The 26,217-nt window shown below is 43.8% G+C and overlaps 1 long non-coding RNA gene across 1 annotated transcript; it reads left to right on the forward strand.

Annotated features, from left to right (window-relative positions):
• Window positions 1–25,838, forward strand: LOC117507984. The gene is made up of 3 exons (XR_004559923.1): window positions 1–92; window positions 16,592–16,595; window positions 25,827–25,838. It is a non-coding gene; the product is annotated as an uncharacterized LOC117507984 (long non-coding RNA).
• Window positions 25,839–26,217: the final 379 nt, after the last annotated feature.

Genomic DNA, 26,217 nt, shown 5'->3' on the forward strand with positions numbered 1-26,217 from the left:
TGAACTTGTCCAAGGTCTGTGTCCCAAGAATGTCCCTGTAAATTTGAAGACTCTAACAATGATAGGACTGGAATTAAGCTGAGCACAGACAGGTGGACGGATGGACGAAATAGCCACATTTGATGACCTCGGGTAAAAATAGACCGACCACTTGCTGTGCAGAGTCTCCAGGCTGTGGAAAAACATCCATTTACCCCACAAATAAAGCTTCAAGCTGGCTTTTAAAACACAATGGTTGATCCAAGGTCAACCACTGGTGAGATGCAAAACAAGACCTGATAAGCTCTGAGCCTGAAACTCCCAATGATCTGAGGCTACGTCACTGAAATAACCCAGTGCATCCAAGCATAGAGTAAAGGTTAGAAAAGTGACCTCAAGGCCCCATTGTAGCCAGGTCAGGGTAGGATGAAGAACAGCACTTGTCATAACCTTGTAATTGCTACTAACATGCCCTTGAGCAAGACTATTTATTCTCAAATTCTCACATGGCAGTTGCTCAACAACCAACACATCACATTGGTTATACTCAACATCAGCGTGAGTGTGAGCAAGATGTTTCCTCAGGAAAACATCATTCAAAAAGGCTTGGGTTTTGTATTGTTTGTTTTTTGAAAATCTTATCTTTTAACTAGTGCACTCACATCCTAGACTCATCTTGAGAGTAAAAACTTCACTGATCTGTCATGCTGTGGGATAAGCACATCTGAAGAATGAAAAGAGGATGACTCATCAACATGATACATCTGGATTCATGGAGGATTATCAGTCTCCCATCAGCTTCACGTCTGATCTTCGGTCATTTGGAATTTGCGTTTGCACAGAAAACATTCATGTTTAATAATGTGTAATGCACTGTCAACACATTTGGGCAAAATGTGTGATGTACAAAAAAGAAAAAAAAAGGCGGGGGGCTTCTTTTAAAACACTGACGAAAGAAAAAACATCAACCCCTGGACTTGGATAAGTCCCAGGAAGTAACAAGCTCTTTCTTCGTTCACCCCTCCAGCAGGTTTCACAAAATCTATAAGTTCCTCAGCCATCTTGTTTTCCACAGAGGGGGAAAACCCTGGCTTCACGATGTAAAAGCCCTACGATGTATTGCTTCTACCTGTGCACCTAAAACAAGTGATCTCAATTATAAGCTCAACCATCTGCCTGAATAGTTGAACTAATTACAACCAGCTGGTTTATAAGGAAGATGGAACAGATATGTGGTTGGACTTTTACTTTCTGAAGCTGGGGTTTTCCACCTCTGCCAAGACATAAGTGAAAACACATGCCCTTTAGTGGCAGTAATAATGTATGTACCTAAATAAATAAAAAAGAAACTATACATATGATTAAAGACTTGGAATACGGGTCAGATCTGGGTCTATGCGCCGATGCCATGTGCACCAACCCCACGGAATCTTGGAGAGGAGCCACACAGATAGACGACTGGTTCATCGCTACTTCTCAAAACCAGACACTGAGGCTAGTGTCTCACTGATGCATGACTGGTGGAGAGGAGGCAGAGACACAAAATCGCTCGAAAACGGGTGAAAGGGCGCTAATTTTCTCATCTGGAATCTCACTGATTTGGTCCTCTCGACATGTGCGTGCATGGCCTCTGAATGCTCTCCAGAGTGGCGGCGAAAATTACAGCCACAAATCTCGAGCAGTCCACACACATACCACGTGAGAGACACTGACACGCCTTGCAGTGAACACGCGAAAGTCGAGTGGCACTGGCGCGGTCTTTGCAGGTGCAAGGATTTGCACATGAATACCACGTGGCACTCTCAGGACTGTTCAGCACCACTGGTGTAGCTGAAATGACCACACGTTTGCACAGCACTCAGGAGAGATGTGAGCTATTACAGTGTTATGTGAAAGAGGCTGAGAGAATTTCCATGAGTTTTGGTAGAAAAAAGACTAAAATAATAAAATAAAGTAAAATGCATAATAAAATAATAATAACAGTAATTAAAAACACAAGAAATGTGTGGAAAGCTGCTTACAGACTTGCAGAATGATGCTACACATCAATATTACAGTACTGTTCCAGCTGCTGACTGTCCTCTCCTCCTGCAAATGACCACAAAATCCTCCACTGACTGAGCACAGTGATGTGTCCGAAGCACTGAGCAATACCCGCACGGACTCTCTGATCCTCTGGAAGTGCTCCAATAAAAATAAAATAATAATTCGGAGTGCTGGCATAGTCCCCATTCAACCCACAGGTGATGTCCAGCACACTGTCCACGCATACACGTCAGGTGTGCGCCAAACAGGAGCATTAAACTTAAATCCACTTGTGTCCTCAGAATAATAAATAAATAAATGCAATGACTCTAGTTTGTGCAGCTCGTGCATCCAGCCCTGCACACATGTGTGCCAAGTTGGTGCCGGCCGGCTGCTGGAGTGTTCAGTTGCCTCCAGAAGTGCTGTTCCTCTCCGATCATATAAAAGGAAATGTGTGTGTCAACCCATCACGAGCTGTCTCACATGTTGCACACATTCTGAGTCACAGAGACTACGTGGTGAGGTGTACAAGGTGCGCACATGATGATTTGGCGAGGGAGTTCATCGCAGTAAATGTTTTGGTTTGTTCAAAAATCAACCGCTGCGTGGGAATGGTGAATGGCAGCGAACCTCGAGCCGAACTACACAAATTTCCTTGCAGATGCCGTATGCAGGCTATCACAGCCCATTTAGATACTTACCCTCATCCGCAGCTACCACAAAAGACTACAAGCTCTCACTGATATTAAAGGGGACATTTGATCAGGGTCATTTTGGTAGTTTCTGTTGTCATTATGATTTAAGAAGAGTAAACATAGTTGTTTGACAATAAATGGCTTCACACAACCACAAACCATGAGTGAAAAAATAGTTTTTGTGTTATTCATATTCTCTGAAAAATGGCCAAAAAAAAAATCCCCCAAAATTCTGCCAGGGTGTGAGCACAACTGTGGCTAAGCTAGTACGCTATGCTAATAGGCTAACAACCACTGCTTTTGTGAATTGTATGTGAAACGGGCAAAGATGGAGGCTGTTGTACCCCATCATTTACCTGTTTGAATGCTAAAATCAGTGAAAGTGAATGAAGGGAGTTCTCTGCATGGAAAGGAAAGTTTCTGAGAATGGATAAACGTGGCCGGCAACAGCCAAGTAAGTGCTAATAAGAGGCTAGCAATGACAACATACTGGTTTTCTGAGTCTGCCAATGCCAGAGATCCTGATGTGAAGTTTGACAATATATTATCTATTTAAAATGAGGAAGGGCTTAGTGACACAAATATTCTGGGTGAATTTTCATCAGGACAAAAGATGAGCAAGTGGGCACTAAATTATCACAAGCACCACATTCATCACAAGACTTATCTAAATGATGTGAACATTTTACAGTAACATAAGAGAGCTGGGCTCGATATAAGTTGGTTCCACTCCTCCAGCCAAGGCAAAGGAGTCGGTATCGGGTTATTTGGTCATGTGACTTTTAGTCAGGATTCTGACATTTTGCTGATTGGCTGAGACACACTGCTCTCTGATTGGCTGCAGCCTTTGTTTACAACGTAGCACTGGGACCACAGTCTCTGGAGGAGTGGAACCAATTTACATTTTTGGCGGTTACGCCACAGCCAATCACAGAGCGTGGCGTGATAGCCAATAGTGGCCGACATATCAGATGGACCAATCACAGCCATGTTTTTAAAAACACGCTACCAGTCTCTTTGTATAAGAGACTGTGGTACCAGTGCTAGGCTCAATATGCTACTACATGAGGGGGCAACGGCCTGACAAAAACAAAAGGAATGGACATAAGCGGGTCATGTTCTGCTTGCCATCAGGTTGAACACATCAGTGCTGTCTGTGCAACAAATCCATGATCATCTAAGTATATGATACACCAAACAGTTGGATGAGCAAAAACTATGGTGTTCAGTTTGTTCATTCCACCAATCAAACAGCCGGACAGTGCCGGCACTGTCTGTAATGCCAATGCCATTGTTGATGAAAGTGCGGAAATAACTAAGAACAAAATGCTGTTGCTACCCATTAAATACAGGCTACAATATGATGTCAGTTGCAGGGGTAGTGGCCAAGTGGTTGATGCACATGGTTTCGGTGTGGAAGATTCCTGGTTCGAATCTCACCCCTGCCACCTTTCCCCTTCTAATGTGGGGTTGCGTCAGGAAGGGCATCCAGTGTCAAACCTGTGGCAATTCAACATGAAGATCCACCTTGGATTTGCTGTGGCGACCCCGAGTGCAAAACAAGGGAGCAGCTGAAGGGGCTTACTTTTACAATATGATGTCAGTTACAAAATAGTGTTTAGTAGCATAAATGGTGAACATCTTTTGCAATGATGTATCTCATACACACACACTAGTGAGCATGCTGCCATTCAACGCACTTAACTGCACATCAGGAGCAACATGGGCATGAAGTACCTGGCACAAGGTACTTTAATGATTTTCCTGTCCATGCAAGGAAACCATTGCCTGTAATAGGGGAAGTGGAAGCTCTCCTTCTTTCTCAGTCATCATGGAAGAACTTTGAACTAGCCAAAAAGCTACACAAGGACACAATGTCTTTCAGGCCTTTCAGTAGATGATAACTGTCACCTCATTCACACATGCTGTTCTGAAACACTACAAAGGTCAGAGGGAATACAGCAACAATGGAGATCGATCGAAATATTGCTCAAAAACTCTGACTTCACTGTGCTAATGACATGTGCTTTGGGATTTGGCAAAACTATCTCTGTCTCTTCAGAAACAAAACCTGTGATTTCAGCCCGCTGCAAAGAGAAGATCAGTTCATATTCCCCTCAGTTATCAGGAGATGATCCACTGGACTAATCATTCAGTCATTTATTTTCTACATCTTATACAGGTTCTGGTGGCACCACACTTCCCTATCCTCGGCCAAGTCCTGTAACTCTTCCCAGGTGATCCTGAGGTTTCAAAGGCAGCTGGGAATTATAATTGCTCGAGCATGTCTTGGGTCTTCCTGGGGGCCTCCTCCCAGTTGGATGTGCCTGGAAGACCTCCCTAGGGAGATGCCCAGGGAGCATCCTCACCAGATGCCTGAAACACCTCAGCCTTGATGCAAAGAAGCAGTGGCTGTACTCCAAGTTTGTCCCAGAGAGTCAAGCTTCTCACCCTGTCTAGGAGTGTAAGCCCAGATACCTGACAGAGGACTCTCATTTCCACCGTTTGTATCTGCAACCTAATTCTTTTGGCCATTACCCAAATTTCATGACCATAGGTGAGGAGTATAAATCAACTGGTAAATTGAAAGCCTTAACTTCTGGCTTAGCTCCTTCTTCACTATGACGGTCTGATACAGCATTCGTAAAACATCAGATGCTGCCCCAATCCGTCTATTAATCTCAAGATCCAATTTACCCCCATTCATGAACAAGACCCCGAGAGTAGTAGCCAGTAAACCAGTATTGATTAGTACCTCTGTTATTTATATTGTATATTTGCATTTATATTTATATTTGCAAACTGTTTTTCTTTTTTACTTTCACTTTTGATACTCTGTGTACTTCTTACCCTGTGTGCTGCAATACAATGCCGGTGGAACCTCAATTTCCCTGAGGGAGTCTTCCCAGTGGATCAATAAAGTTCTATCTAATCTAATTTAGTCTAGACTTAAATTCCTTGAACTGGAGCAATAACTCTCCCCTAACCCAGAGAGGATGATCCACCCTTTTCTGACCAAGGACCATCGTTCCAGATTTGGAGATGCTGATTCTCATTCCAGTCATTTCACATTCAGCTTCAAACCTGCTCAGTGCACATCGGAGGTCACTGTCTGATAACGCTAATTGAACTACATCAGCCGCAAAAAGCAGTTGCAATTCTGTCATCACCAAACTGGACACTCACTGGTCCCTGTCTGTGCCTTGAAATCCCGTCCATGAACATGATTTGTGACAAGTGGCAGTCCTAATAAACCCCAACACCCACCGGGAACAGGTCCATTGTAATGCAGAGATTGCAGACACAGCTCCTACTTTGGTCATATAGAGACCAGATCACACATTGCAGAGAATCCAGTACCCCATACTCCCGCAGCACTCCCCTACAAGATACTGCAAGGGACCCAGTGATACACCTTTTGCAAATCTTCAAAACACATATAGACTGGTTGATCATACTCCCAAGGCCCTTCTTGTGAGGGTAAAGAGCTGATCCACTGTTCTGTGACCAGGATGGAACCCGCATTGGTCATCTTGAATCTGAGGTTTGACCAATGGTTTCAGTCTCCTCTCTAATACCCTGGCATGCCAGAGTATTAGAGAGGAGACTTGTTGGAACACACTCTCTGGTCCCCTTTTTTAAAGATGGGACGATCACCACAGTTTGCCAATCCAGAGGTACTGTAACCGACTTCCATGCAACATTGTACAAGCGTGTCAGCCATGACAGTTCAACAACATCCAGAGACTTCAGCATCTTAGGATGACTCTCGCCTGCCCCCCGATGACTTGCCATGAAGGAGTTTTGACTATCTCTATGACTTCTACTATGCAGTCTGGTACCATATCCACCTGAGTCTTTCCTCCATGCCTCCTCAGTGGAGGGCATGTCAGTAGGGTTAAGGAGATCCTCAAGGTGGATTTCAGGAAGAAAATATGGCAAAACTTTAAAATTGGTCAAATAATCAGTTTGTAACAATACTTTTATTTATATTTTGCACTTGATTTGTTCAACTGTTACAGTGATGAAGTAGATAAAGTAGACAAAGGCTACCAATTAAGCCTTTCAGTATAGTAAAGTAAAAATAAAATCAAAATAAAATCTTGTCCCCATGAAATAAACCCCCAAACAGATTTAAATATCAAACAGAAATGATATATTCAGTATTTCTGTCATTCATCACATCATATTAATTTCAACAAAACAATCATCAGAGATGAACCTGTCAAAAATAATTTCTAACAGTTGCATCCCTTACTACACGTCCAGTCAGTCCCTCATCCTGACAGAATGCCAGAGGTTGGTCTGGCTCTTCAACAGTCTCAGGTACATCATAAACATCACATAGAGGGACATAGCGCCTGGTAGTGATGTTGTGCAGGACAATACATGCAAGTATTATGTTGCATGCGCCCTGTGGTTCCACTCACAAGTAGTTAAGCGTCTCTTGAAGCGTGCCTGCACAGGTGTGGTTGCTGCAAGAAAAGGAGTAATCAGCCATGGTAGGAGTGGATAGGCACTGTCTCCTAATATTATGCCACGCGGTCAGTTGGTTTGGAGCTCTCTGTTTGGAGCTTTATGTTTATGTATATTTATTTGATGTGGCTCAGATGAGTGGTCATAAAAGAAATCATAAATAGAAGTGGATATTTATGTTATTTTTGTGTTTTGTCTCAAAATAAAAAAAACAAAAACACTTAAAGTGACCCCATCTTTGGTTTTTCTACCTGTTGTTCTTTACATTGCTGGTAGCCCACATTGTGATATGTTGTCCCATTTAGAGCACTGTAATCTGGTTTTGGTAATCTTGAAAACTGTGTATGTCGATCAGGGTGATCCAATCCAATGTTACTTTGAAAAAAATGGCATAAAAGTAAGATGGATTACCTGATCCTGGATAGCAAAAAAATTGGATTTCCAAATCCAGATCATTTTGATCTAGATTATATTTTTTGAACAACTGGCCACAAAGGACTGTGTGAGTTTGTTCATGTCTGAGGGATCATTGCATCACGCCAATGGTGTTGTTGTGTTATTTTGTTCTCCAGACTCTGTAGCAGCAGCAGTAACCAGAACACAGTTTAAACCTCTGAATTCAGTAGACTTCACAGCACTTGACTGTCCAAGAGCGCTCACAGCCTCGTGACGTCAGCACGATGAAATACGAGCAGCAGCAACATCAGCATGCACAGTCTTCCGCGCAGACTTTGAGAAGGAGGCTTCACTGAGCTTCGTCGGCCTGACAAGTGCTACTTCTGGTTTATTGCTCTGTTTGTACTGAGCCGTATGTGCAAACTGGCACACGTACAAATCTAAAGTGATTTCCACGAGACCAACATGAGAACAGAGCATGTCTGTTGTTTTCTATTTTTTCTACACAGCAGGCGCTGCAGCAGGTTGTTCTCTGATGTCACTCCCCTTGGAGATGTCTCTACCAGACTTTGGTCAGCCTGGTTCACAGGGGTCATGGAGCATGCTCAGTGCTGTTTTCCCACAGAACTGGTGGGGTTTAAGTTTCTAGTCCTGCTGTGTGACTGTGTCTTACTACATGTTGTGTCAAGCCGTCACTTCCTTGAGACCGCTGGTCAGCCGCTCCCTTCAGTCCCACTATTCATCATGCAAATGTCACTAAACAGAACAAAGACTCTATGATAGTTTGTTAGTCACAGTTATATTTAGATTAATGAATGAGTCATTCGTCTACTTTGCTCACTTCTTTTCCCAAAAATGTAAATCCTGGGGTTTTGGTGGGGGGGGGGGGGGGGGGGGGGGGTGATGCACAATTCTCTGTCCCAGAATCCCTTCCCAAGTTGTCCCCAGTACAGCACTGTAAACCAGCTTCAGTCACATATTCTACTTTTAGAAGTGTATCTTGACATTTATACACGCAACACTTTTGGTTTTGCTCCTATTTTGTATGAGATGAACTCAAAGATCTAAAACTTTTTCCACATACACAATATCACCATTTCCCTCAAATATTGTTCACAAACCAGTCTAAATCTGTGATAGTGAGCACTTCTCCTTTGCTGAGATAATCCATCCCACCTCACAGGTGTGCCATATCAAGATGCTGATTAGACACCATGATTAGTGCACAGGTGTGCCTTAGACTGCCCACAATAAAAGGCCACTCTGAAAGGTGCAGTTTTATCACACAGCACAATGCCACAGATGTCGCAAGATTTGATGGAGCGTGCAATTGGCATGCTGACAGCAGGAATGTCAACCAGAGCTGTTGCTCGTGTATTGAATGTTCATGTCTCTACCATAAGCCGTCTCCAAAGGTCTTTCAGAGAATTTGGCAGTACATCCAACCAGCCTCACAACCACAGACCACGTGTAACCACACCAGCCCAGGACCTCCACATCCAGCATGTTCACCTCCAAGATCGTCTGAGACCAGCCACTCGGACAGCTGCTGAAACAATCGGTTTGCATAACCAAAGAATTTCTGCACAAACTGTCAGAAACTATCTCAGGGAAGCTCATCTGCATGCTCGTCGTCCTCATCGGGGTCTCGACCTGACTCTAGTTCATCGTCGTAACTGACTTGAGTGGGCAAATGCTCACATTCGCTGGCATTTGGCACGTTGGAGAGGTGTTCTCTTCATGGATGATGCGAAGGAGATGTGTTGCACTCCATGAGGCAAATGGTGGTCACACCAGATACTGACTGGTATCCCCCCCCCAATAAAACAAAACTGCACCTTTCAGAGTGGCCTTTTATTGTGGACAGTCTAAGGCACACCTGTGCACTAATCATGGTGTCTAATCAGCATCTTGATATGGCACACCTGTGAGGTGGGATGGATTATCTCAGCAAAGGAGAAGTGCTCACTATCACAGATTTAGACTGGTTTGTGAACAATATTTGAGGGAAATGGTGATATTGTGTATGTGGAAAAAGTTTTAGATCTTTGAGTTCATCTCATACAAAATGGGAGCAAAACCAAAAGTGTTGCGTTTATATTTTTGTTGAGTATATAAAGCTACCGAGAGTCAGAGATTAGTCCAGTGACACACATGTAATGAAGTCATAATGTATTTTAAACATATTAACCCTACGTCATATAGGTGTTTCTACATTAGGGGAGAGTGTGTCCTAGTCCCACCACCACATGTTGTTGTGGAGCAGCGCACATAATAAATCAGTTTCCAGTGAAACAATTATTTTCATTTTAACAACATTGCTACATGTTAATTAGTTATAACAGTAGTGGTGTGCAAAATATATAGTAGGAATAATGCGTTTCCTCTATACACAGTGCATCACAGCACGTCGCTTTTTTACACATTTTGTTATGTTACAGCCTTATTCCAAAATGGAGTAAATTAATTTCTTCCCTCAAAAATCTACTCACAATACCCCATAATGACAACATGAAAAAGGTTTTTTGAATTTTTTATGCAAATTTATTAAAAATGAGAAAAAACTAAGAAATCACACGTACATAAGTTTTCACACCCTTTGCTTAATGCTTTGTTGATGCACCTTTGGCAGCAATTACGGCCTCAAGTCTTCTTGAATATGATGATGCAAGCTTAGTGCACCTATCGTTTCCTCTTTGCAGCACCTCTCAAGCTCCATGAGGTTGGATGGGGAGTGTCGGTGCACAGCCATTTTCAGATCTGTCCAGAGATGTTCAGTTGGATTCAGGTCAGGCTTCTGGCTGGGCAATGCAAGGACATTCACAGAGTTGTCCTGAAGCCACTCCTTTGATATCTTGGCTGTGTGCTTAAGGTCATTGTCCTGCTGAAAGATGAACCATCGCCCCAGTCTGAGGTCAAGAGCGCTCTGGAGCAGGTTTTCATCCAGGATGTCTCTGTACATTGCGTTCATCTTTCCCTCAATCCTGACTAGTCTCCCAGTTCATGCAACTGAAAAACATCCCCACAGCATGATGCTGCCACCACCATGCTTCACTGTATGGATGGTGCCTGGTTTCCTCCAAACCCTGATGCCTGGCATTCACGCCAAAGAGTTTAATCTTTATCTCATCAGAGCAGAGAATTTTGTTTCTCATGGTCTGAGAGTCCTTCAGGTGCTTTTTGTGAAAATCCAGGTGGGCTGCCATGTGCCTTTTACTAAGGAGTGGCTTCCGTCTGGCCACTCTACCATACAGGCCTGATCGGTGGATTGCTGCAGAGATGGTTGTACTTCTGGAAGGTTCTCCTCTCTTCACAGAGGAATGCTGGAGCTCTGACAGAGTAACCATCGGGTTCTTGGTCACCTCCCTGACGAAGGCCCGTCTCCCCTGATCGATCAGTTTAGACCGGTGGTCAGCTCTAGGAGGAGTCATGGCTGATCTGAATGTCTTCTATTTACGGATGATGGAGGCCACTGTGCTCACTGGGACCTTCAAAGCAGCAGAAACGTTTCTGTACCCTTCCCAGATTTGTGCCTGGACACTATCCTGTCTCAGAGATCTACAGACAATTCCTTTGACTTCATGCTTGGTTTGTGCTCTGTCATGTACTGTCAACTGTGGGACCTTATATGTAGACAGGTGTGTGTCTTTACAAATCATATCCAGTCAACTGAATTTACCCCAGGTGGACGCCAATTAAGCTGTAGAAATATTTCAAGGATGATCAGTAGAAACAGGAAGCACCTGAGCTCAATTTTGAGCTTCATGGTAAATACTGTAAATAATTACTTGTGATGTCTTAGTTCTTTTTTTTTATTTTTTCATTTTGAATAAGTTTCCAAAAATGTCAAAAAAAAAAAAAAAAAAAACCTTTTTGACATTGTAATGGGGTATTGTGTGTAGAATTTAGAAGAAAAGTTAATTTCATCCATTTTGGAATAAGGCTGTAACAGAAAAGAATGTGGAAACAGTGCAGCGCTGTGAATACTTTGTGGATGCACCGTACATTTAATACAAGTACAATGTTGGTCGCATTTTTGTGTCTTACTCAAAAATTGATTTTGAGCAATTTTTTCCAAACCAACACCCCCAGTGCCCCCCCCCCCCCCCCCCCCCAAAAAAAAACACACCTCAATCCAATGGCCGAAATGAAATTTCTACTCATTCCTCTTCCTGGTAGAGAGACTCTCTGGGCCCTTCCAGGATGTGTACTTCAGTGAGACTTCATGGGGAAATCCACGTTTCAGAAATTTTATACAATCCCTCGGGCTGTTCTACATATGTTCTCTTCTACTATAACCCCTCCTGTTAATCATTATCCCGCCCTTCCATTGTCCCGCACAAGGTGGGGGTATAATGTCACCTTTCCCCTTCGGAAGCAGTACACACCCACACTGCTTTCACAATCTTCATTCATCCCTTCCCTGTGACACGTCACACGTTTGCTCACACATACTCACAGAGGATACAGTGTGGACCTGTGAATAATTCATGGAAGGAACACAGACTCACATCACAGCATCCTGAAGGATGGTCAGCTAGTATTGCAACACTGGACATGGACTGACTCATGTTCAGTGTGTATGACACCGACTGAGAGCTAAAAATAAACATCTTCTGATCATTTTCTGGATCCAGTGACAACCAGGTACATACCGTTTTTAACCAGGTTGCTTAATAAATTCTTGGAAATAGAGATTTCATGAGGAGGGAAGAAGAAATGTACTCGTACAGATTTATTTTTTTAAATAAAGTGTGATGTGCAAAGCTGGTGTAAGTGAAAGCTTGACTGAGAAGAGTTTTCTTTGAGGGTGCTGATGGAGAAGTATAATGAAGACCACAAGGAGCTGCACTGTGTGTATGTGAATTCAGAGAATGCTTATGATACAGTCCCAAGAGAAGAGTTGTGGCATTACTGGGCAGCATGGTGGCTTAGTGGTTAGCACTGTTGCCTAACAGCAAGAAGGTCATGGATTCAATTCCCACCTGTGGTTTTTCTGTGTGGAATTTGCATGTTCTCCCTGTGTTTGCGTGGGTTTCCTCCGGGTGCTACAGTTTCCTCCCACATTTAAAGACATGCAGGTTAGGTGAACTGGAAACTTTATAACTGTCCAGGTCTCCTTTGCAAAAGAGGTCTTGATCTCAATGGGACTAACCTGGTTAAATAAAGATTAAATTAAATTATATGAGTAATTCAAGAGTTGCAGAGGTATGTGAAGTTGGTGCAGGATATGTATGAGGATAGGGTGACACAGTGAGGTGTGTAGTGGGAGTGACAGATGCATTAGTGGTGGGATTGCTCCATTTAGGTTCGATTCTGAGCCTTTTCTTACACTGAATCTAATCTTACATCTAATTATTGATCATCACTTAGATATGATTGGGTTATGTGAAACCTGGCTTAAACCTACAGCTGTCTTCCCCTTAAATGAGGCTTGCCCACCGGCGTACACATTTAATCACATCCCTCATGATGCGAAGCAAGGCGGAGGTGTTGTTTTTATTGATAAATCTAGGTTTAGTTTATTAGTTGTTGGGGGTCACAAATATAATTAGTTTGAGCATCTGATTCTCCGCTCTACCTATGATGCTACATATTGCCAAGGTCAGAAAAAAAAAAAATCAGCCATATTACTTTGTCACTGTATATACACCCCCTGGCCCATACTCTGAATTCTTAGATGAATTTTGTGAGTTCATCTCTAACTTGTCAACTAGTGCAGATAACATTCTGATTATTGGTGACTTCAACATTCATATAAATAAGCCTTCTGATCCCCTCTGTCAATCATTTATGGAAATTGTAGATGCATTAGGATTTCAGCAATGCATTCAGGATTCAATGCACATTAGTGGAAATACTCTGGATTTGGTTCTCACACGTGGTATTGCTGTCACAAATATTGACGTCATTCCTCTTGCATCAGTGGTCTCTGATCACTCACTTATTAGGTTTACAGTTTTGCTGCCATGTTTAGTGGAACAGCAACCTTATTTATTACTGCAGCGATGCATCAACTCCTCAACTACGACTGAACTCGAAGCTAGACTGCCTGATATCTTAGTTTCACATTTGGAAAATGCCCAATCAGTAGGCAGTCTTGTGGATAGTTTAAATTCAGCGCTCAAAACTACGACATGACTACGACTCGACATGATTGCGCAAACTATATTAAAACCACGCCCCCAAAACACAGTCACCTTGGTTCAATGATTACTTGCGTGACCTCAAGCATAAGGCAAGAGGTCTAGAATGGAAATGGCATAGTTCATAATTAGAAGTATTCTACCTCACATGGCGTGATGCTATCTTAGATTATAAGCATGCACTACTGGTTACAAAGTGGACCTATTACTCTGATTTTACCAACAAAAACAAGTATAACTCAAAGTTCTTGTTTGAGACAGTGGCAACACTTGTACATGGACAACCACCTGTAAGTCACTCTCCTTTTACAGCACAAGATTTCCTGGATTACTTTGAGAAGAAAATAGAAGACATTAGGTTAAACATATCCCAGCATGCCTTAACCCAGCCACTACAATCTGCTATTGAGGTGGGTGCCATTACTGAGGTATTACCTAGATTTACAGAATTTGATAGTATCGCACTAGGTGTGCTGACGAAACTCGTAATGTCTACAAAAAGCACAACCTGCTTATTTGATCCTATACCAACAAAACTGTTTAAGGAGCTGTGGCCCACTTCTTGGGCCGACTGTGCTGGAAATCATTAATCTGTCATTAACCTCTGGATCTGTTCCTAAATGTTTCAAATCTGCAGTGATTAAACCATTACTTAGGAAATCTAATCTTGACCCTAATGTATTGAAAAACTATAGGCCAATATCAAATCTTTGATTTTGCTCTAAAATTCTGGAAAAGGTGGTTTCACAGCAGCTCAAGGACCACCGTACTGAGAATAATCTTTTTGAGCCACTGCAGTGTGTTTTTAGAAAATATCATTCCACAGAGACGGCTCTCACAAAAGTGGTGAATGATCTACTGCTTGCAATGGATTTGGACACCACTACAGTTCTGGTGCTGTTAGATCTTAGTGCTGCATTTGATACCGTGGATCATCATATTCTACTCGATAGGCTGGGAAATCATTTTAGGATTACTGGGAATGCCCTTGCATGGTTGATGTCATACCTGACCAGTCGTTTTCACTGTGTTTTGTGCAATAACACTACCTCTAACCTTAGTGACAAGAAATTTAGGGTTCCACAGAGGCTGTCTTAGGCTCCCTGCTTTTCTTCCTTTATATAGCACCCCTTGGGCACACACTGTGGTGTTTTGGGATTACCTTTCATTGCTATGCTGATGATACTCAGTTATACATGCCGATAACTGCTGGTAATCTCATCCACATAAAATCCTTAGAAGATTGCCTTGCATCAGTGAAAAGCTCGATGTCAAGCAACTTCCTACTTTTAAACACTGATACACGTTGTCCTTTGACCTTCACATTAGAGATATTCCGAGGACTGCTTTCTTCCACCTGTGAAATATAGCAAAGATTCATCCCATCCTGTCTATGGCTGATGCTGAGACCCTGATTCATGCGTTTGTTTCTTCTAGAGTGGAATACAATAATGTTCTATTTTCTGGTTTATCGCAGTCCAGCATTAGGGGTCTCCAATTGGTTCAAAATGCTGCTGCCAGACTGACAGGAAGCAGAACGTTTGACCACATTACACCCATTTTAGCATCTCTTCACTTGCTTCCTGTCCCTGTGAGATCAGATTTTAAGTTTCTGCTACTAACAAATAAACGTGTTCACAGACTGGCACCTCCCTACTTAGCTGACCTAATTAAACCCTACGTACCGTCCCGGGCTCTGCGTTCTCAGGGTGCAGGACTATTTTGTGTCCCTAGAATGAATAAAAAGTTTGTGGGTCATAGAGCTTTCTCTTATCGTGCCCCTGTTCTGTGGAATGATCTCCCTGCATCAATAAAACAGGCAGATTCTGTAGAGACTTTCAAGTTCAGACTTAAGACGCACTTATTTTCCCTTTCGTATGGCTAGCATACTGACATTGTATGTTACTATGCTTTTTACCCTTTTAAATTCATTTATTCATAAAGAAAGTGGGCTGCAGCTTCAACATTATCTAAATTCTGGGTCTTTTAGTCAAGCTTTTGGCTCGTGGCCAGCAATCACCTTAGTATTTCTTCTGTTGTTCTTGTTGATTAATCCTGACAAATTCACCTGTGTGCTTGCTCTGGGCATTGGTAAGGTTAGACCTTACTTGTGTGAAGCGCCTTGAGGCAACTTTGTTGTGATTTGGCTGTATAAATGAAATAAATGAATTAATTATTTTTCTTGTTTGTAATGGTGGATAGCTTGATGGACAAATTCAGATGAGTCAACATGGTCAGATGTCCTCAGATGGTGAGGCAGGCTTGGAGATATTGAGATACACACTGGTGAGAAAGGGAATGCAAGTGAGCCAGCGCAAAATTCAAAGGAGTAGAAGTGTTGAAGTTAGATGCAGCCCGTCTTTTGACTGGATCCCGGAGGTGTGACCATGTTTCACCCATTCTTTTTTCCCTTCACTGGCTGCCAGTTCGCTATCGTATTGATTTAAAAAATTTTATTGTTTGTTTTTAAATGTCTTAATGATCTTGCTCCACGGTATCTGTCTGACCTGCTCGTGTCTTATTCCCCATCACTTTCTCTTAGGTCACGAGATCACGCTCTGCTTGTAGTTCCTCAGACCAAGCTCAAACGTAGAGGTGATAGAGCTTTCTCTGTTGTTGGTCCCAGATTGTGGAATGACCTGCCTCTCTGTATCAGGCAGGCGGAGTCACCTCTAGTTTTTAAATCTCGACTTAAAACATATTTGTTTTCTTCGGCTTTTGACTAGAGGGTTGATGATTTTACTGTTTTAAAAACTTTTATTGTTGCCAGTGTTATTTATCATGTGATTATTTATTGATTGATTGATTTTATGTCTTTGTACAGCGCTTTGGTCAACTTTGTTGTTTGCTCTATAAATAAACTGGATTGGATAGATGGGTTGAATTACTTGGGGACAACTGTTTAAATGGAGAGTGTAGTACAGAGGTAAAGAAGAGAGTGCAGGGAGGGTGGAGTGGGTGAAGATGAGTAAGAGCAGTCATTTCTGATACAAGGGCGTCTGCAAGAATCACAGGGAAAGTTGATAATAGAGAAGTGAGGTATGGCTTAGAGGTGGTGGGACTGTCAAAAAGACAGGAGGCAGAGCTGGACACGCTGTGATTTTTTGTTGTTTTGGGGTTTTTTGGAAAGTGTTTTTTGGAGTGACAATGATGGATGGAATTGGAAATGAATATGTCAGGTTGTGTTGGAGACAAAGTGACAGAGATGCGAGTGAGATGGTTCAAACATGGACATAGGAGAGAAGGAACATATATCAGGAGAAGGATGCTGAAGATGGTGCTGAAAGTCACAAAGAGAAGAAAAACAATACAAGGGGATTTGGTTTAAGTGTCCCACTAAGATTCAGAGGACAGGGTGAGATGGAGACAGATAGTTTGCTGTTGTGACACCTAACGAGAGCAACCAGAAGTAACAGATTAGATTTTGAAATATCTGTGTTTAAACAGCCAGTGATTATCACTTCACTATCTGTGACACTGTGCATGTGACTCTGTGGGTTAGGAATTGCATGACCAATATACAGATTAGAGTTCAAATCTAGCTGTGCTCTTTCAGCCACGTCTGTGTCTATGAACAAGACACTTCATCTGCACTGTCCAACTCCACTCACCTATAAACAGGAACCAGCCCTCAACTGACTGGCATTCTGTGGGCGGAGAGTTGTCGACTCTCATCCCATTTGCACTACAGTGTCCTGATAGACCTCAGGGCCTGAATAGGACTTAGAGGTAGCTTGTAGGAGTCTTGAATACTTCCTCTAATATGTTATAAAAATTATTCTGGTGTGGAAATCAATAACATGCGTACAGAATAATGGGGCAGGAGCCAGCAGGGGTGGTGGACAAGTGGTTAGTGCATCTTGGTTTCAGTGCGGAAGGTTCCAAGTTCAAACCCCACCCCTGCCACAGTTCTCCATTAAATGTGGAGTTGCATCAAGAAGGGCATCCAGCGCAAACCTTGTGCCAATTCAACAAACTCCACCTCGGATATGCTGTGACAGTCCTGAGTGCAAACAAGTGAGCAGCCGAAGGGACTTACTTACTAGTCTCTGGCAGGAGTCGAATTCATATTCAGAGGACACTCTGTCAAGATGGCGCCGAGGCAAGGCGCCATCGCAAGAGCTCACTTGTGTGTTATGTGTTTTATGTTGTTTTTATTCGTTTTTGAAACACTTGCCACTGTCACGTACGATCGTGAATTACTTACTCAGATCCGGGATAAAGTTGGTGGCCTATCCCATGTAATCCCTGAACTGACGTGCACTGATTTTAATGTTTGCCCCACGCAAGGCTACAGGGGCCAAGAGTCAACTCAGGGGAGCCGAGAGCAGAGCGAGGGGACCGGGCGGAGCCAACGCCGTGTACGCCACCGACCTGAGCTCCACGATGGGGATGCCTGCAGCCATCAGCGTAGGAAGCGTAAGCACAGGGGAAAGCGAGGAGGTCTGCTCATCAAACTCCACGGACGCCCCTGCAAAGTCTCACTGCCATCTATCTACTTGGCGAACGTCCAGTCTCTGCCAAACAAGATGGATGACCTGCTGAGCCGCATCCAGACCCAGCGCGAGGCCAGAGATTGCTCCGTGTACTGCCTGTCAGAGACATGGCTCTATAGTGAGGTGCCGGACTCTGCCATTCAGCCGCCGGGCTTCTCTGTCTACCACTCCGACAGAGTGAGAGAACGCACCGGGAAGTCAAAAGGAGGAGGTGTGTGTTTTCTTATTAATGGACGCTGGTGCATGGACACTGTTATAATGAATCAAACTTGCACAGCTAACCTGGAGTGCCTTGTCATCAAATGTCGCCCCTTTTATCTCCCCCAAGAGTTCTCTGTAATGTTTTTATGCGCTGTCTACATTCATCCACGGGCTGACACTTCTGATGCTCTTAGTGATTTGAGTAACATTATACATACTTATGAAAACTCTCACCCAAACTCAGTGATTATTGTGGCTGGGGACTTTAATAAAAGTAACTTTAAAACGGTCTCACCTAACTATTATCAGCATGTGAAACTCCCCACAAGGGGGGCACATATTTTAGACCACTGTTATAGCAACGTTAAAAAGTCCCTACTTAGACCCCCTTCGGCAAGTCAGATCATTCCTCCATTCTTCTGCTTCCTTCACACATTCAGAGGAGAAGATAACTGAAGCCAATAACCCGCACTGTACAGTGTTGGACCAGGGACAGTGAGGTTCAACTCCAAGGCTGCTTTGATGCGACAGATTGGTCTGTCTTCCAGTGAGAGGATCTGGACGAATATTGCGATGCCATTACTGGATATATTAATTTTTGCATTGATATATGTGTCTCACAGAGGGTTATCACACATCATCCTAGTCAGAAACTGGATTAATGCTGATGTGAGACAAAAATTAAAGGAGCATGCCGGGGCTTTTAAATCTGGTGACCATGCTGCTTGCAAGCAAGCCAGATTCTCTTTGGAGCGGTCTATCAGAGCCGCAAAACGCTCCTGGGGTGACAAAATGGAAGGTTACCTCAATGCAGATGACCCACATCTAATGTGGGAGGGACTGAATGCTGCAACCTCCTGGAAACCTAAAGGAGTGAGCATTAAGCCCCGTTTACACATAGACGGTAAGAAGCGTCCCGGAAGAGTTTTTGGCCGTCTTAAGAATCACACGCCGTTGTTAACGCCGGCACTAGGGGGCGTGGCTTAGTTCTGGCTTTACCGGGAATCGTCGAAAAAAATTATTCAACATGTCGAATAATTCCGGGAGCGCTCCCGGAGAATTCGCGTGACGACGGAGACAACGCGAACAACGGCGTTTGATACTTTTTAACCGCCGTTTCATCCTGCCCCTCCCTGTAGTGCCGCAGTTTACACCGCCGTAATTGGCGGCCGGCGTTGTATCCCTAACCAACAGCGTGTAAAACGGCGAAAGAGCCCACATCGGCATCCTCAAGGGCGTTTTAACCGGCGACAGAGGCAGACAAAATGGCGGCGCTAGCAGACAGTATGCCGTTCTAAACGCCACCTCCCGGTTAACGGCGTTCCAAACGGCCAATAGGCGGCGGTCAGTATAAAAACGGTAGCACGCTGCATGCAGGCCTCTCACTCACGGCCAGCTCCAGATATTTTTGCAGAGAAGCTCCAGTATGCCTCCTAAAAGAAAATTGGCAGTGGCAAGGACTTACCAAGAGGTCTGGTTCAGAAGCAGAGAAGAGGTCTGTGGTGGAGACGAGCAACACGCTGAGGAGGGGGAAAAGGAGAGGAAAAGAAAAGGCTGAGAGATGAGCTCCCTCCCCCTGCAGTGACAGCTGCTTCAGCCTATTATACTCTGGGGGCGGTGCCTATATGCAAAAGTTCCTGGAGTAACGCAGGATTTGCCTGGATAAATCCAGCGGTACACAGGGCATTATCGGCGGCAGCAGAACACCGCTGTTCTCACGCACGTCTTAACCTGCAATTGTAAAGGATAGAACTGGGTATTAACCCCCGTTGCCTGACGTGTGCCAGATGCTACGGCGTCAAAACGCCGCTTTATTTGGTGGATTTAGCGGCGTTTTATCTGCGTATTTGCAGCTAGTACGGCGCTCAAAATGCCGGCAAAATGCTCCGCCCCTTTCCATCGCAAAAACAGCCGGAACTACCGCGAACTTCGGTCGACGTACTACCCGCCGACAAAACCGTCTATGTGTAACCTGGGCTTTACTGACTTTGATCCTTCATTGCCAAATGATCTTAATCAGTTTTATTGTAGATTTGAAACTGGGAACACTGAGTCTGTTGTCTTTTCAATTGAGCAGAGTGGACTTACCATCACTCTGGAGGAAGTCCAAAGGGTTTTGTCCAGGACCAAGGTGAGGAAGGCCCCTGGACCGGACAGAATCCCACCCCGGTTGCTCAAACTGTGTGCAGAGCAACTAGCTCCTGTTTTAACAGATTTTTTTAACTTGTCACTGAGGTACTGCACTGTCCCCTTATCTTTTAAAAAGTCAGACATAATACCAGTACCTAATAAGATGCCTGTGACCTGTTTTAATGACTATCGGCCTGTCGCCTTAACCTCTGTTTTAATGAAGACATTTGAGCGTCTGGTGTTGGACTATATTAAAAGTCAAATACCAGTGTCTGTGGACCCGCTCCAATTTGCTTACAGATACAACAGGAGTGTCGAAGATGCCATCTCCTTCACGCTGAACGTGTATAAGCACTTGGATAAAGGAAAATCTTATGTCCGAATGCTTTTTATAGACTACAGCTCTGCCTTTAATTCCCTTGTTCCAGTGCAGCTCATTTACAAATTGAAAACTCTTGGCTTATGTGATGCCATTTGCAAATGGATTTTAAACTTTTTAACTGGTAGACCACAGAGGGTTAAAATTAACAACTGTTTTTCAAATGTACTTCTTGTGAATACAGGTACTCCACAAGGATGTATTTTAAGTCCTCTGCTCTACACTTTGTACACATATGATTGTGTTGCTTCCTTTCCCAATAATATGATCATCAAATATGCAGATGATACTACTGTTATTGTTGAGAAAGTGTCGTGACACGGACCCACAACAGGGGGCGGTAATGAACGGACAATGGATAAGCCAAAAAGTAGCAATTTAATGTTGTGAATCGCACAACGAAGTACAGACAATAACAATATGGTGGAATGTCAATTATACACAAGGTGACGTGTGGGCAGGCTTGACGATAGAAGACGTCTGGCGAGAGAAGAGCCGGATCCCACACAGCTTCCACCACCAACGGATCTGAAGAACACCGGAGCCGCCAAGCCCTGCGCCCCAGGTGGCCACTGTCTTCAGCAGTCAGACCCGGTACTGCTGGCAGAGAACAGAAACAGTATTGATGAGTGCGAGTTCGCACACTCAGTAATCCCACAGTCTGTGTTTAGTTAGGAGGGAGCACCTCCACCTCCAATCACACACTCGTGCAGCTCCTGTTTAACCACTTATCTGGTTTGGGGTGTGAGGCGAAGCCGTCCCAGTCCACACCAAACGCCAATCCCACAGATAAGGACACCGTCACAGGAAAAACGGCTGCAAATGAGATCAGACTATTACACAAGGTCTTCAGATTCAGCAGAGAAGTTACCTGAATGGTAGTTGATTTCTCGGCGAGGAGGTGGAGTCGCAGTCCGGCCTTTATGGAGATGGTGATGAGTTGACTGAGTGACAGCTGGTGCTGATGAAGAATGACAGCTGTCACTCCCAGTGGCTCCGGCGCCCTCTCGTGCTTGAAGCCCGCACTCCAAGCAGGGCGCCATCTGGTGGTGGTGGGCCAGCAGTACCTCCTCTTCAGCGGCCCACACAACAGTTATTGGTCTTGTTAATTCAGATGGTGATGACTCTAACTGTCGGTCAGAGATACAGTATGTAGTCCAGTGGAGTGAACAAAATAATTTAGTTCTTAACACTTCCAAAACAAATGAACTGATTATTGACTTTGGGAAAAGTAGTGTTCACTTGCCTATTATTATTAACAACACAGAGGTACAGAGGGTTGACAGTGTGAAATTTCTTGGTGTGACCCTTTCTAATGATTTGAGCTGGTATGCTAATACTCAAACTACTGCCAAAAAGTCCAGACAGCGGCTCTATTTTCTACGCAAACTTAAGGAGTTTACTCTAAATAAGCACATTCTTTTAAACTTTTATCACTGTGCTGTTGAAAGTCTCCTTATAAACTGTATCTCTGCGTGGTTTGGAAATCTTACATGTAAAGAAAAAAAAGCTTTAAACAGAGTGGTGCGTTCTGCTCGCAGGGTAAGAGGCTGTGAGCTGCCAGCCCTGGAGGACATTTTTAAAGGCAGGCTTCTTTCTCGGGCATTACTGATCATTAATGACCCCACCCATCCTGCTAAGAACATATTTGAGGTCCTTCCTTCAGGGAAACGCTATTGTTCCATTAAATGCACCACGTCTCGCCATGTAAACACCTTCTTTCCACAAACTGTGATGGCTTTGAACTGTGAACACTGACTGACAAGCACTTTACTGTTTTTTATTATCTCTTATTGCTCTTATTGATTTTATTGTGGCAAGTGTTATTTATTTATTATTTATTAATTTATTACTTATGTGTTTGTGTCCATGTCTTTAAAATGTATGTTTATGCACACTAAGCTCTTGCAACATTTTTTCCAATGTAGTTTTACTGCAAATGGCAAATAAACTGAAACTGATATACATTGTTGCTGGGAACAGGCTACAGCCACACCACCTCCATTCTGGTTTCTGTCATTTCATATGCATGAGTAGCCTGGATTATGGATCTCCAGATCTGTTTTAGTTATGTATGGCCACATTTCAGTAAGACATAGGCTAGGTATCTTTTGTACTAGGTCTCTTCAGGCAATCCTTGGGTGCAGCTGGAATGACTTTGTACCAAACGAGTGGTTACTTTGGGAGAGTGTCACCTGCATGGTGAGGGAGTGTCAGCTATTACATTTTGGCCATGGGATTCATTTCTCTGGGCATGATCCACCATGCAGGTGTGTGAGTGTTGAGGACCGTAGTGGGTGTAGAAGGCCAAGGCCATGTTTCACCTGGCTGCAGCAGATAGATGGTGACTTTTGGGAGATGGGGATGGACCAGTTGTCTGCCTGTATCAGGCTTTGTAGCATGAAATGGCTGGACACAAGTGCTAGGCTCAGATTCAGAGTGGAGTTGCACTAAAAGGTTTACTGGCATAACAAGCAGGGTTCGATACGCAAAAAGGCAGTCCAGAATAAGCAACAAGTTCATCAGGAAAAGGTGTGGTCCAAAAAAAAAAGCAGGTGGTCATAAAAACACAGAGATGTAAGTAGGACGAGAAAAACACAAGGAACAAGGTTGAAAGCAAAGGCATAAAGCACAACGATCTGGCGGGGAACAGATGGACAGGGGGACATTTAAATACAGGAAGATGATAAGCAGACAATGAGGAACAGGTGTGAGGGAAAGATCCAAGGTGTGGGAGTGGAAAAACAGGGGGGCACGACTACCACCAAGCACCAAGTGACCCTGGGTGGTTGCCATGCAGAACCCAAGGCAGTTCTGTGGTGTGATCAGTGTGGTGAGATGCAAAACCAGGGCTTTCACTCTCACCTGACCTGACCCAAGTAAGACATAACACCTACTAACATTCTGGTTAAAAAAAAAGAAAATCAAGAAACTGATTATTTCAGTACACATAAAACCCACATAACTGCTTCCTTTTCCTATATATCACTTCACTTGGAGACATCTGATGTGATACTGTTTGATCAAGCTGAAAACTGTTTCCATTCTGGGCTTCTTCTTCACTGCATTTTCTGGTACTTTGCGTCATACTGCCCCCATTGGTGATGTGGCAATTTTCAGACAAGCAGATGTACAACCATCTGCACTTCACCCAAGATGTTGTAGAAATGCAGAAGCGGAGTAGTAAAAACCAGCCTTAACGGTGACAACAAACAGATAGTAAAGGGATAATTAATAGAGGAATGTCAGATAACTCCAGCATCATGATGGTTTTACCTCCCTGTGAAAATTTTGTTTTGTTTTTGTTTTTTGCTCCACAAGTGCTATATTAGATTTGGATTAAAGTTACTACCTGCTACATCATTAGACAGTTGCAGGCATCACATCACTGCAAACAAACCTTTACACTCGCAACATCCAAGGTTTTTGTGGCCAAACCATGATTGTTAGACCATAGTTTAAAAATAAAACCCCAAATCATCTTGCACAGAGTGCACCAGGCCTGTTTGGTGCCAATTTGTGCCACGAAAAGAACGTCTTGTATTCCTCCTCAGCTTAAGCATGCAAACAATAATCAGGCCACACAAAAAGCTTGTGTTTACTCCAGATGTACCTTTCATTATTTCCACTTTGTTTTCTGCTGCGGGCCAGTGGAGAGGTCAAAAAGCAGATGGATATCTGATCTGTGTATTTTTCTTGGCTGACTGCAGACTTATTAGCATGCTGTGGATCTTCTTACAAATCCTCTTGTGGTATAGATAGAGAATGCGTGAGTGTGCTGCCAAAATGATTCCGTGTGTGCACATTAGATAATGTCGAGGCTGAGTTATAAACTGCATATTTAACACTTGATTAGGTCCAACAATAATGTTAGGTTTTCATGACTGCTGTCTCAAACGGTGCCCAGCTCACACAAATCTTTAGTTTTATACAAAATATCTGCATTTAAAAGACATAAACTTAAAAGCCTCAGCATATTTCTGTGCTGGTGTTCGTGTGCAGACTATCTTTATCTCACAGTGCTATATATGAATGTGTACTTTGATGCACTGAATGCACAAAGGCCAACGTTGCATGCAGCGGTCAGACAATAACTCCACTTGAAAGTAAACTGTGCCTCCGTGCCTGCGTGTCTGCGTGCCTCTCGTCGGACAGACTGTAACGGTCAGGCAGGGCCATGAATCAGTCGGTTTTAAGTAGTAAACACTGAATCTGATCACACAAAGCCTCTGATCTTTTCTGGGCCCTTTTTGCAATTTTTTTCACATCACCCACTAATTCGCTTGTCAGCGTAGCGCGAGTCCTCACGACGTTGTTTATATGTGAACATGTGGAGACGCCAAAAGGGAGGATTTAACCAGTCATCACAACTAAATCTTTGAGTGGTTGTATAAAGGATGTTGCCAGGATGTTGGACATCTCCAGTGCCAGGGTTCAAGATACTGATCCACCAGTCACCTGCAAATCACCAAAAAAACCAGTGCGAGAAAGCTGGCGAGATCCGTGTACTGGAGCTGGACTTGGTTCTGTGGGCATTGTAGACAATCTTTGTTTCCATGTGGGAGAGAAGGTATCTGCACTTACTTGGTGCTCAGCGACTGGCACACTCTGGCTTCACACCCAAGTACTCGCTGAACACGCTTGGAGTGCCAAGATGGTGCCGTTGTGTCTGGCTGCGCGTCTGCTGCTCTCCAGTCTGTTTGTTATTTTATTGTTTTTAAGTTATGCTGTTTTTGCATCAGAGGCACTGTGGGTGTATGATCGCCAAACGCTGCTGGATCTCCAGCCCCCGGTTCGTGGTGCAGTGTGGTTATCGGTGGGTGGACAGAACTTTCCATCCCCATTTTTATTAGAGGTGTCAGCTTTTCTGTGCCTTGCTCCTGCGCTGCCTTTCAGCCAAAAGCGCAGTCGTCGCCGCGGAAGACGAAGTAGCCGACTGGTGAAGCCGAAGCTCTGTTTGGCCTGCTGTTTGGCGTCTGGACGAGCTGTGCACAGAATTCTGGCAGGATCTGTGCTGCCCTGGCGCCTTGTGGATCTGGTTAAAGTCTGCTTGGTGCCGCTGGTCAGCTCTGAGGACTGTCGGCCCGGCCGTCCACATCATCGCCGGGTTGATGTGCGCCAGTGGCGCTCTCAGAACCTGGGCTTGCTTCGCCGGGTTCCAAACAGTCAGACTGTCATCCCCACTGAGGTCCTTACCCTGGGTCTCCTGAACATCAGATCACTGTCCTCGAAATCATTGTTGATTAATGATTTAATCATGGATCATCATTTAGATATGATTGGCTTGTGTGAAA

This window comes from Thalassophryne amazonica, chromosome 3 (genome assembly GCF_902500255.1).
Source record: "Thalassophryne amazonica chromosome 3, fThaAma1.1, whole genome shotgun sequence".
Taxonomy (NCBI): Eukaryota; Metazoa; Chordata; class Actinopteri; order Batrachoidiformes; family Batrachoididae; genus Thalassophryne; species Thalassophryne amazonica.